The sequence below is a fragment of the Protopterus annectens genome, chromosome 14.part0, assembly GCF_019279795.1.
Source record: "Protopterus annectens isolate FY-2018-M chromosome 14.part0, PAN1.0, whole genome shotgun sequence".
Classification (NCBI taxonomy): domain Eukaryota; kingdom Metazoa; phylum Chordata; order Ceratodontiformes; family Protopteridae; genus Protopterus; species Protopterus annectens.
In genome coordinates, this window is record NC_056748.1 from 241,334,887 (window position 1) to 241,348,975 (window position 14,089).

Sequence of the window (14,089 nt, forward strand, 5' to 3'; positions counted from 1 at the left end):
TTCTACCCCTTTTTATTACTGAAAGCAATAAATAATCACCCATTCACAATTCCTTCTGACAATGCAAAATATCAGCTAAGTCATCTTCCTGTAATGACTGCATCCCATAATATAGTACTTTCCTAGAAAAAATATGCATCCCTTTCATTAAAATCAACATGACAACATTGTATATATCCTATCAAAGATTCTCAGCATTTTAATTTTAGAAACTGTAAAGAATTGTCTTAAAAATATTTATACTACTCTTAAAATATTTTAAGTATACAAATTAATTTAACCTAAATATTAATGACAATTGATTATCAAGTAATCAATAAACTAAGATCCCATTGGAAATATGGGAGCCTTAATATCTAATGATGCAATTTAAAAGTGTGACTTCTTTAAGTTTTTAATAGGTTTCATATTTTGGATGCATCAAAGCATGACAGTATAAAACTTATCAACTAAATCAAAACTATTTATATCTCAAGACTTTACAATTGTCTGATCTTTCCCCTCTGGTCACAAATGAACCCCAAAGTACCTTAATAAAGATTGCCCAGTGACCTACTTATAAAGGTTGCCCAATGACCTACTTATAAAGATTCCCCCTTGGCCTACTTACTTCAGAAAATAAATGTGCCATAGAGGAATAATAAGATAAAGAGGGTTAGGAATTATATCTTTTATAATAAGGTGATTTTTCTGATTATTTCAAGCCTTCTGTTGTTCAACTTTTAACCTGTTTGTCAAGGATGGCATGTAGTTTGTCAAATATTTCATGGTTTATTGACAAGAAGATATTATTTCTCCTACCAATTAATGATGAAAAATATATAATTTAAGCCATAACTCTTCCCATAACAAATTAACATAATATCATATACAAATCGCTTGATTCTTTTGTGTGTTTATCTTAAACCTGAAAAATGCACTAAAGCTATCAAAAAAATTCTGAACTCCTTCAGTCACATCAGTTGTAGAAATCGGTAGAGTCAGTAGAAAATCTTAAGTATGATGATTCAGGGTATAGAGATGTTCTACGTATAATGGGTGTGAAAAGATATATAAAAAATGCCTAGTTTTGCAAGCAAAATATAGTCAGTAATGAAGACAATGGTCATCCTTGACAGATAAGACTAATCAAGAGTAACTCAGAAGATATTTAATACTCAAGCCTTATATAACCTACTAGTAATCTTAAACCTTCTGTAACATAAGTCACTGCCTTAGTCTGGGTACTTCCTTTATTTGGCTAAATATTAATCTCAACAGAAAATAACTCCCAAATATTAAAATCTCCTGACCAAATTAAATCCGCCTGAATATTCCTAAAAATAAATTCTAGCAAACAGAAAAGTTTAGTACTAGGGTAAGCCATATCAAGATAAACAGAAACTATGGTAAATTACATGTCATGTATTACAAAAATAGCTCCTGCAAGCAACCAGTCCTTATTCTGAAATGTTTAATGCTGCTGGATGTTATCTCAGGTTGGTCATTGCAATGCTGCTTTAGTAATTGTTCTACATCATACGTCCTGGATGTAAGTATTACTTCACAACCCCTCCTCCTAACTGTAATGGACTTAAGCATGGCTCTGAAAATAATAATATGCAAGGTAAAGTAACCTTAAAATATTGTAAATGCTATGGGGTTATACATCTCATTAATATTCAATGCAAGAAGCAAGAAACTTTACATTTTAAAGTTATAAACCAATGTTTTCCCTCAAGCTTAAATGTGTCTCTTGAAAAATAAAAATTGTCTGAGTCTGCCTGAATATCTAACATAAAATAATAAAAAATATTATGCCCCTCTCCTGAAAAAGAGAACCTCAATGAAAATATTTTCAATGACAACACCACCTATAGCCACTGACCAATGCCATGCCCATGCGTTGGTTAAACTAACTAAAGGAGGAAGGAACCACAAGGGAAAGAGAGGAAAAATCCTCCGATTATAGATCTCATCTCATCAAAGCATCAGTTCTTAAAGATCAAAACTCCAATACTTGAAAAACAAAATAAAAAAACGTCTTTTAGAAGATGGTCAAGGCCCCCTTTGCCCCTACAATGTGTAGACACCATAGTTTCATATGTTCATAGAAGATTACTAGGCTAATGGCTCAAGAGTCCTTACAAGCCTAGCCAGTTTTATCCATATTTTACACAATTTTCTAACCCTAGGGGAAAGATAAAAAGGGTCAGCAAGTGAGGTTTTGACAATTTTTACAGACTGCATCTATCCATAAGGGACATTTGCACCACCACAGGTGTGATTTCCCATCCACTGGTCCAGATTTCACTTGAAGATGGTCAGGGAAGGGCTTTGCTTCATGTGAATAGGAAGCCTATTCCAGAACAGGGACAATCTCTGGGACAAATATTTTTCTCTCCAGCATGATCTATTCATGTCAGAGATCAGGTTTAGATCCTTGAATCTGGTAACCCTTGTACACTTAGTTTTGCGTATATGCAACATTTCCGTCAGGGCTGGTCAGAGACTATCTTGTAGGTCAGACACAGATCACCCCTCAGTAATCAATAGGAAACTGAATACAATGATAGGGCTTTTAATCTGGCTGCATATAACATGTTGGTAATACCCTGTATTTTCTTGGTGAGAAACTTCTGAAGATGCTCCAACTGTTGCAGGTGCCTGCCAAGCTACATGCCGAGGGTGCACTGTACTCAATTATTGGTCTGACGAGGGTCAAGTACAGAGGTACTATGACATCCTTAGATATGAATGCTTTGCTCTTACTTATAAGTTGAGCCACATAGAAGGATTTCCTTACCACCATGAACACATGATGGTCAAAGTTCAGATTACTGTCTATCTGAGTATCCAAATCTCTCACCATTGGGTCCACTCTTAGGAGGTGCTATCAATGTTGTAATTTGCAGCGGTATTTGATTTTCTAAATGGTATTATTATGCACTTATTTGCATTTAGTTTGAGGACATGGCTCTGACACCATTCATTAGTCAGCATCAGTCCTTTCTGTAGGATACCTGCATCCTTCAGGGAGTCAGTTATCAGCAAACTTGGTCAGCCAAAGGCCATCTACATTTGCCTTGACATCTGAGAAGTATATCCCAAAATGGAGGGGACCCAGCACTGAAGCTTATGGTACTCCACTGTTGACTGTCCTCTTACTGGATGTGGATTCCCCCACTCTAATAACATCTGTCCTATCAATGAGCCATTTGGCTATCCAGCTGGTGACACAGAGGTTTATGCTCAATTTTGTGAGTGATTCTATAATACCTGAGTGGGTCATTGTGTAGAATGTCTTGGCCATGTCAAGGTAGGTGGTATATATCCCTTAAATTACCAGAAGTAAATACACTGTATGTTTTTCTACTTTTGTAGCTGAAAGTACATCACCACCACCATTCCCTTCACATACGATGTCTTTCCATGGATTATTTTTTACAAAGTTCTCTGAATACAATCTGAAGTGCAATAGAGTTTCAACAACTCCTCTTCCTCAAGTCTATTCTGCCCTGCATATACAGGTTGAAGCAGATTGTAACATTATCTGCTAAGTTATATTTTTTTCTTCCACTCAGCCTGCAATATTACATAAGGATGTTACAGAACTAGTCCCTCTACTACACCTTCTAGGATATCACTGGTAATTATTTTTTCACCACTGTAGGAATAATATACCATTAAGGATATTTGAGCCCCTAGTGGGAGTGCGGACCAGCTTTTCCAGAGAATTTGCATTGACAAAGTCCAGGAATCTCTCAGCCTGCATGTTTCCTAGTTTATGGAGGAGTTGTTAAAATCACCCATAAGTAATGTCTTGGGCTAAATAGTAAGTGTTTCTAGTAACTTCAGGTATGCAGAATGGTCTTCATGATTCATGGTTGGGAACTTGTAGCTAGTACTGATATGGTTGGTGATTTTGCATTTAGTCAGCTGTACACGGAATAGCAAGTCATACTGCTTGACTGATCTTGAGGTGTGATTTTTTTTATGTAAATGGAAACACTTTCTCCTTTTGTTTTGTTTTTTTTTCTTTTCAGAGGGTGGTCTGAATGTATCATAGGCATTGTAGCCTTCCAGTGCTGGGGTGCTTTCTGCAGCCTTGAACCACGTAGCATTTGGCAGGGCAAGGATAGCTTCCAGGGAGTGCAGTTTCTTGTTAAGCCTCTTAGCACTGAGCAGTAGTACCTTCAGCTTGGTATTACAATTTGTTATGTTGGTAGGTCTGTAGGTTTAGCACTGCATTGGAAAGGCACTGTAGAGGTGCCTAAAGCCTTGACCAGTACTGAAAAGTCTAGCTGTGACAGGTGTAGACCATCTCTGGCAAAGCAGCATGGTCTGTCGACCATGTCGTCCCAGACTGACAAATACTGGATCCCTTTGGAATGACACCAGTAGTTATGCCAATTATTGAAGTCAATCATTTTCTATTTGTACTGAAGTATCATTCTTGGTGAGGGTGGAATGCTGCACAATATGAGATTTATACCCACCTGCAACACGTATTTAGAGAGGTCAATCATGTCTCCTTTCATATAGTCCAGGTAGGTACATCACAGGTCATTCACACCCACGTGGACTATGACTGAGTCATACTGGTACTTGGGTCTATATCGTATAGTCAAAGCTTAAGATAATTGAATACCTAAAGCTCGACACCTAAACAGTGAAAGCTGTAAACCACGAAAGGCCACTTCCGCAAATTTTTTCATAGGGAAAAATTTGCTTGGCCGTTATCGGGAATCTGCTCTTTTCTCCACTGTACAGCAATCCCGGAGTTGGTATATTTAGTTAGGGGAGTATGGGGGCATATTAGGGTTTGAAAGTTTTTTTTTTTGGTCTGGCTAAGCAAATTTTTTCCATATGAAAAAATTTGCGGAAGTGGCCATTCGCAGTTTACAACTTTCGCTGTTTAAGTGTCAAGCTTTAGGTATTCAATTACCTAAAGCTTTGATTATCAAATATAGACCCTGGTACTTGTGGATGAGTGACCTGAGTGCCTGCATGATCTGGCTAATCCTGACCCCTTAAGGCAACTGACTGTAATCCCATCTTTATCCAATTTAGTAAGGGGGTGCCTGTGTGTCTCACAATGGAGTCTCCTATGACCAAGATGTTTGAATGTGTGGTGTTTCACCTTAAGGGCTTACTTGTGGAGACACTGGGATGTGTATTTCTATGTGCAGTGGTTAGTCTTGACTTGGTTTTGTTTGCGTGTAGTTCCTGAGAACAGCAGTAGGCCTCTGAGGTTTTGGTAAGTTAACTTGTGAGTATCTCCATATATGTGGGTTTATGTGTTGAGACCTTATTTAGTGAGGCAAATGATGTGTGTGTGCTAACAACCTGTTTATGATTTGATTTGTCAGTATGTGACTGTCACGTCTCAATTTTAATATTGTGACTACTTCTCTCACATACTGTGTTTGTTTATTTCAGGATTAAGTGGTTGTCAATATACATGAGACAATTTGTACACTGCCTCAGGATGCCCATGTCCACCACACTGACCACAGAGATGGCAGGAAAGTGGCTATTGATGGTTTCAGGTTTTTACTATGAGTTTAACCAGGGAGAAGAGTGGGTAGATTTAACTGGAATGGGATGATACAACACAGATGAAGAATGTGTGTTATACTCAGTGAGAACTGCAGCTATCCAACAAGGCAATGAAGCTCTGCATGCAATTGAGATGCTCCTAGTTATTGTAAGGAAAATTTTAACTTGAAAGGGTTTGCTTCTATACAGGGCATTTCTAAATGCTGCTGTGCAGAGAGCACCCTAGCACAAACACTGGGCTTATATAGAATCAGAAAACCAAGTTTTACAACAACAAGGCCTACACTCAGAAAAACACACAATAAGCTTTCAGCCAGCAGCCCCCAACTCAGACAGGTTTGCTACAACACATTTCTGCCACAAGAGTGCAATCAGAAAACCCTCTTAATGACCACTCAGTCTAGATAATACAGTCCTTAAAACTAGCAGACATGATGTAATTAAGTACTACTGCAGTGTAAACATTTCAGCTTTGAAACTCTACTTAAGTGTGAGAAATGTAAATATGATACAGGATTCCTATAAAATGCAGTAAAATAATCAGCAGTAGTGCAAAATGATACTCATTTTCATTCTTTTAGTTGTGGATGGCTTTAGATGCTGCAGATGTTCTGTAACTCTCAGGTGAAGTAGCCAAACCAAGAGCAGCTGAGAGCAATTGAGTACAAATCCACACAAACACTGGGCTTATAAAAAGCAAGTTTTGAAACAGCATTGACCAAAGACCAATAAGGAAAACACAAAATAAGCTTTTAGTCAGCAGCAGCCCACAACGCAGAAAGGTTTGCTGCAGCACACTTCTGCCCCAAGACTGCAGTCAGAAAACCCTCAATCCAAAAATGCTGGCTGTAGAGCTGAAGTGCAGGGAAACCACACAATCTAGATAATACAGTCTGTAAAACTAGCAGAAGTAATGTAATTAAGTAACAGAGCAGCAGTGGAAACAGTTCAGCTTTGAACTTCTAGTACTAAAGTGTGAGACGTAACAAAAAAAGAAGGATTTTTATGAAATACATTAAAAATAATCAGCAGAAGTCCAAATTGATACTTGTTATTTCTTTTAGCAGTGGGGAGCTTTAGATGCTGCAGATTCTCTGTACCACTAAGATCACACAGCAATGGGGAAACAGGGAAATTCTCAGTCCTGTACTCCAGCCTCGTACAAAGAAATATCAGCATTCTTTGACATTAAGAAGTTTTGATCTCATGTGCTGACAACAAAACTGCATGCTGTCAACAAAGACATTTGATATTTTGAATGTTTGCCCTTAACTCATGTTTGTGCAGTATTGGAGTTAGTATATATAACTGGCAGGGTGTGGAGAGTGCAGGGGGATTTGTTCCCCTGAAAAAAAAAAAAAAAAAAAAATATATATATATATATATATATATATATATATATATATATATATATATATGTTTTGTTTCATGTTTTAAAATTATAAAATTGCATGAGGAGATGCTGTCTCTTGATGCATGCCTATTGCTGTGTGAACTTCCATGTTTTCAACCATCTGCAGTCAATTTTCATACAATTAGCTTTGGATACACACACACACACACACACACACACACGTATAATTACATCATGAAAGGTAGAAGAGAGAATCATAAATGGTGGAAAAAACAGAGAATGACTCATAAGAGTGAATCACAAAACAATTAGTGCTTCTTTCCCACTAAAAAAAATACTGCATCAGTAAACCCCAACTACAAAACTGAGGCAAGTGTCATCTTGTTAGGGATAATACTGTAAGTAAAGTTTTTTTAGTAACATAATGTGCAGTTTAGGTGACTCCCCTCCCGGTTACTCATTTCTCTCTCTTTACTGAGCTGTCTCATATTGACAATGACATTTGAATAGGTATGCAAATTATACAGATAATAACAAACAAAATAACAGTCATGTCCAGATTGCTGTGCATCTGGAACTAGGTCTGGAAATGCGACCTGACCTCATAATGTAATAGCTAGGACTGGGTTTAGCAACAGGGACAGTCACTGGGGAATGTTCTGCTTCAGGACTCTCAAGGATATTCTCTGGAACAGGGACTGCTGACGGAATGCCGTCTGGATCAGGAACATTGAACAAGTCACTCTGAGAGTCTTTATTACAGGCAAGATGCTGTAACACTAGCTCAGACACTGGTTGTAAATGCTTCCAGTTCCACCTTAATTCCATTCCTTGGGATTCCACAGTGTACGATCTTTGTTCTTAACACAAACTTTTCATAAATCCCATGCAATCAAACCCTTTTGTAGTCTGCATCCTCACTGCCTCCCCTTCTTTTAAATAAATGAGCAGTTTACTGGTGTTATCATAGTAGGATTTCTGGGACAAATGCTTTTTCAACAGTTAGGCTTTCACTGCTTTGTTGTTTTTAGCACATGGAACCAATAAATTGCTGCTGATTGGAAATCTGGTTCTGGTTTGTCTCAACATAAGTCACTGGGAAGGTGAACCAAGATGATCATCACAAGGAATGTTTCTGAGATTAAGCAAGTTTAGAAAAACATTGGTATTGTCACGTTTGGATTTTTCTAACAGCTGTTTTGCACTTTGAACTGCACATTCAGCCCAGCCATTTGACTGCAAGTAAACAGGCCTACCCATAATATGAACACAGTCCCACTTTTCAGCAAATTGTTTGAACTGCTGACTTGTAAACTATGCAACATTGTCAGAAATGACTGTGTGGACTACCATGGACAGAAAATAGTCTCTTTAACTTAGTAATGACAGCACTGGACATTAGGTTAGGAAGTAAGTCAATCTCTAACCAATCTGAAAAAGAGTCTACTAACACTAAGTAATGTTGACCATTCCACTTGAAGATATCTGTGGCAACTGTCGACCAAGGTAGTTCAGGAATCTGGCTTAAATGAAGTGGTTCTTTTTTTATCTGGCTTTGTACTATTACATACAAAACAAGACGAAAGTACTGTTTCAATATCCTTTGACATAGAAGGCCAAAATACTAGGTCTCTTACCCTTTGTTTAATAGAATCAGTTCCTGGGTAGCCAAAGTGCAAGATTTTAATGTACTCTTGTTCTAAGGATTTTGAAACAATCACTTTTGGACTTTTCATGATGATACCATTGTCTGGCAAAATCTCATCTCTGTGCGGAAAATACTGCTACATTTCTACTGGTAAACAGATTGTTTTGAAGGCTATCCTCAACTGATTAAGAGGTTGAGCTTCTGGAGAACTGGATCTGAAGCTGCGTGAGTTCTCAGCTTATCAAGATGCATGGAAGAAAAATTTCTCAATTCCATGACTTCAAAATCAGATTTCTCATTCTCATGCCATTCAGTGGTTTTCCTGGGCAATTAGGATAAGGTATCAGCAAGATAAAGAAGTTTGCCTTTTGTATAAACAAGATTGAAATTGTACTTTTGCAATCTGAGCATCATTTGTTGCAATCTTGCAGAAGCACTGTGCATTGGCTTTCTAAAAATAGTGACTAGAGGTTGGTGGTCAGTTTCTACCTGAATAGGTTGGCCATAAATATAATTATGAAACTTTGAACTTGCAAACACAATTGCCAAGAGTTCTTTCATAATCTGGGCATGCTGCATCTCAGTTTGAGTACATGCACCAATACCAAACTTCAAAGCATCACAGGAAAGAGTAACTGGTTTGTGAACATCATAGTAGCATAGAGTGGATGGACTGGCAATTTTCTGTTTCAGGATATCAAATGATCTTTGGTGTTGTTCTGACTAGGACAAGGTTACATCTTTGCATGTCAGCTGTTGTAGCAGTGCTGAAAGTTGACTTAGATGAGGAATGAACTTATCTAAATAGTTGATCATGCCAAGAAAATGTTGTAGGGCTTGGACAATGTCCAGAGCAGGCATCTCAACAATTGCTGTCTGCTTGGAAGGATCTGGTTGCAAGGCTGAAGAGGTAAAAAAATAACCAACATAAGTAACTTCTTGTAGTCTGAATTTGCACTTCTAAGGATTTAGCTTAAGATTCACTTCACGTGTTCTTTCCAGAACTTTCTTGAGGTTTCTATCATGTTTGACTTCACCATTGCCTCCTACAGGAATATCGTCTTCTATAATAGCAGATGGATAGCCAGAAAAAAATTTGTTCCATCACATATTGAAAGACTTCAGTGGCAAAATGTATTCCAAATGACATTCTCAAAAATCTCTACCTCCAAAATGGTGTACTGAATGTGGTTAATGAATATTTTCGATCGAGAAAAATTTGCCAAAATGAACTTTTTGCATCTAAGACAGGAAAAACTGTGGCATTTGGCAGGAGGGCAGCAGCATTCTTGACTGTGCACATAGGATGATGAGGCCTTTCTAATGCTTTCTTCAAGTCTCTTGGATCAATACATATTCTCATATCATCTGAACTTTTCCTATGAGCTACTACCATGGAGGATACCCATTCAGTTGGTTCTTCTACTGGACAAATTACTCCTAGCTGCACCATTTTGACTAACTCAGCTTTGACTCTGTTCTGCATAGCTAATGGAACTTTTCATGCTGGTCTGACAACTGAGCTGATCTCTGGGTCTAACTTCATAAAGTACACAACTGGTAGTTTCCCTGTTTTGTCTTTGAAAATATCAGCATACTCAGAAAAAATAGCTTGGGTGAAATTTGAGCTGTTGTCGTTCAAACTTACATGGTGGACTTCCTTGTTAAATGAAAGTAGTCCCATTTTCAAACTGTCTCTGAGGCCTAATAATGACTGCAGGTGTCTCTTGTCTACATAAAACTGCAAATCATAGCTGTTCCCAGCAGAGTAACATGAAAGCATTACTTAGCCTTCAGTCTGAATCTCTTCACCACCATAAACAACAAGCTTCGCATACTTTGTCAAAGCAAGTTGTTCTGCAGCTTTTACTCTAGAAGATGCTTCTGCTGATATAACATTACACTTTGAAACAGTATCTACTTTGAGATCTATGGGACTCCCATTAATCTGAACAGTACAAAGGATTTCATTCCTTGCCCATAAATCTACTGCATTGACTGTTTCACCAAGCACAGACACATCATCAACATAAAAAGTAGGGTTGCAGCTTTCTAATTGATCAACTTGCCTCTTTGTGTGCTCTCTTTTATTAAAAGAATGTGCTTTATTTGATTTTAAAACCTCTTGAAATTATTCCACATATTGCAAAAATGGCACTGCTGACCAAAAGCTAAGCCCTTTTCTCATTTGAGCTGATGAGGTCCACCACAATTACAACAGTTGACTATGAGGCTTGCTACAGGTTTTGCTGAGTCACCCCTGTGCATTGCTATGTGCAACCTAGGCCTTACTGAAGTTGCTCTGGGTTTTGTTGAAGTGGACCCACCCTTAAGCCTGTATCCCTTAACCTTGTGCTGCATACTATCTACATGAGCTTTGGAAGCTGCTGGAAAACATGCCCTCTAATTTATAAGCATACTTGTGTGCTTTTCTGTAAACTCATACATCTGACAAATCTCAATGGCCTCATTTAACGTTAAATCACTGTCTCAAAGCAAAATCTTTCTCACTCTGTCATTATTAATACCACAGAAGCCTGTCTTTTATCATCCCATCTCTCAGATCACCAGATCTGCACATTTTAGCCTTATTTCTCAAGTCGGTTATATATGCTGCAAAAGTTTCACCAGGTTTTTGATCTCTTGTGTAAAATAAGTGCCTTTCCACTGTAATATTCATTTGGAGGTTGCGCATTTCTTTAAATTTACATTTTAAGTATTCAGGGTCTTCCCACGTTTCAGCCTGTATCACAATATGGTGGTCTTCCCCCTCCCCTGCAAATACAGCAGGGGCATACACAAATGAACACTCTCTTTCAATGGCTTTGACCCAGCTAAATTAAGCAGAATAAATGCCTTTGTACATGCATCTTTTTCAGATAAAGCAGCCTGTGTGAACATATTGTACTTCTGCTCAAACACTCTCCAATTTTCTGCAATATTATTATCAAACACAAGAGGTGCAGGTCTGCAAAATCCTTCTGCCATGCCAACAGATTATAGCTTAATCACAATCCAATCTTGGCCCTTGTAATTATGTATCAACATGCACACACACCAGGTACTTGTTATAATATTCAAATCCACAATAATCACTTTGAAAGACTGTACTTTGCAAAATATTCTTTGAAATGACAGCACTTTGTGAAATAACTGCACTGTAATACTGCACACGCTTGCCAACACTTTGCACACTTCAGATATTTTGAATAGCTTTAGTTAATGTGTAAAAGCAGGATACTGTGAAAAAATACATCCATTTCCCTTTTTTGTACATTTTATGTGATTTGGATATTGTTTCAAAAGTTTTCATAGTTATTTTGAATACTTTTGTTTTGAGTGTTCTGTCTGCTTCATTTTATAATCGTAGTGAGAAAAATCATTAAAGTGAGTTTTAGTACCTGGAATTAGTTGCTGACCTGTTTGCAAGTTGTTTGAGGAATAGGGATGAGCCATATCTGTATATTCTTTCTTTTCTACCTGCTTGCTTATAGTTCTGACTCTGAATCCCATTCTGACACCATGTTGCTCGTCTTGTACATCTTAATAAGATGAAGACATTTGGGTGTTCTTTCAAGACATTTATTACATACAAACACATCAGGATGGATGGCAGGAACATTAAACTTTAACTAACTAAATGACTGACTACTACACACATGCATGCTATCAGTCTGGCTGCTCACTCATAATGACACTCTTGCTTGCATGTTCTCAGTACTTACATGCACAGGCCCACTAACTGGATGCTTCTTAAAGGTATATCACACTCTCTGACCTACACCCCCGCCCACCTTATTCATGAGTACTAACCTCTATCCCTGCCCCTAACCTACACATTATGTTACTAAAAGTCCTTTCCCTAGCAGTACCACTACACAAAACAAAATGACACAGAAAACAGACAGTACAAAATGTGCACCACACTGAATCTACCCCTTACTTTACCCTTACTCTGACCCTAACCTACAAACACTAAAACTAAATTCAACTATATCTGATACACCCAAATGAACATCCACTTATTTGTGCATCCTCTCTTTTTTTTACACCTTCAGAAACCTTTCTACCATGTGTATATTCTACCTTTTAAGTTACAGCCATATATGTGTGTACAAATATATAAACAGATAGGTACATAGACTGATATAGATATAGGTATATACAAACAAAACATAAAGCAGAAAATCCATTTTAGATATGAAATGTATACTACATCAATCTCTTTAGGGGTTAAGTTCTTTTCAGGTTTTATATATTCATATAAGTGGGAGGTTGACTTAATGGTTAAGGAGGTGTTTACCTTAAAGATACAAGTTGCAGGGTTTGATTCTTGCATGAGGTAACTGACTAAGCTTAAAATGGTCCACAAGGGAACCTATATAAATATATATATATATATATATATATATATATATATATATATATATATATACACACACACATATATATATATATATATATATATATATATATATATATATATATATATATACCTAAAGTTCAAAAGATTGAAAACCAAAATATCTAAAACTCAAAATATTGAACATGGGAATTTGCCCGTTCTTCACTGTTATACTTGGAGTTGATATATATATATATATATATATATATATATATATATATATATATATATATATATATATATATAATTTTTAGTGGGGGTGCGGGGTGCCACCACCCACATTTGGGGTGCAGGGGGGCTTGGTCTCCTGCATTAAAATGTTTTCAATATTTTGAATTGTAGATGTTTTGGTTTTCAGCATTTTGAACTTTCAGTCTTATGACATACACCCATATATTGATCTCACTATTAAAAATCATGCAAAAGCATATAAGTTAACAAATATTTTGAACTTAATATCAAAGGGGTGTGTAAGTCTGAAAAGTTATTTAATACTAACAGCAGCTAAAACAATGTCTGCTTGCAGAGAAAGTAACTTGTAATCTAATATGGTCAGATGTTATAGATGAATAAAGTCCCTACTATGGCCCAGACAACCAGTATTCAATTAGCAGCTTGAATGCTGGAGGGACTGGTACAGGAGGATAGAAGTGACAGGCTTGTGTTGGTTTTTCCATCCTGAAGGGAAGAGGCCAGTCTGACTCACTGTACTGGTGACACCTATATGAATGTAGGTGCATTGCCCAAAGCAATGAGCAGAGCAAGCCCACATTGTAAAGAGGTACAACACTTAGGCAGAGTTTGAGGTATGCTGTTGCAGAAACACACCTTATATGTAGTAGTAATTGTGGAGTGTGCAAGCCACCATCCTGAGGGAGTAGGTACTGAGAAGGTGAACCTACATGACAGACAGTTTGGCCCAATCCCTCACATCTGACCCTTGTCACTGCTGTGAGACAATTGCACTGATACTTCTTTTGGCCTAACCAGGCAACAGATGGGCCACAGAGCACTCAACCTGCCAAAGAACAACTGGGTTTTGTTTCTTTCCTCTGTCTGAAGAAATCAATGAGCCATTTGGGTACAGGTGATGCAGCTGTCAGGTATATCATGAGAGCTAGAAAGAAAACATATATATCAC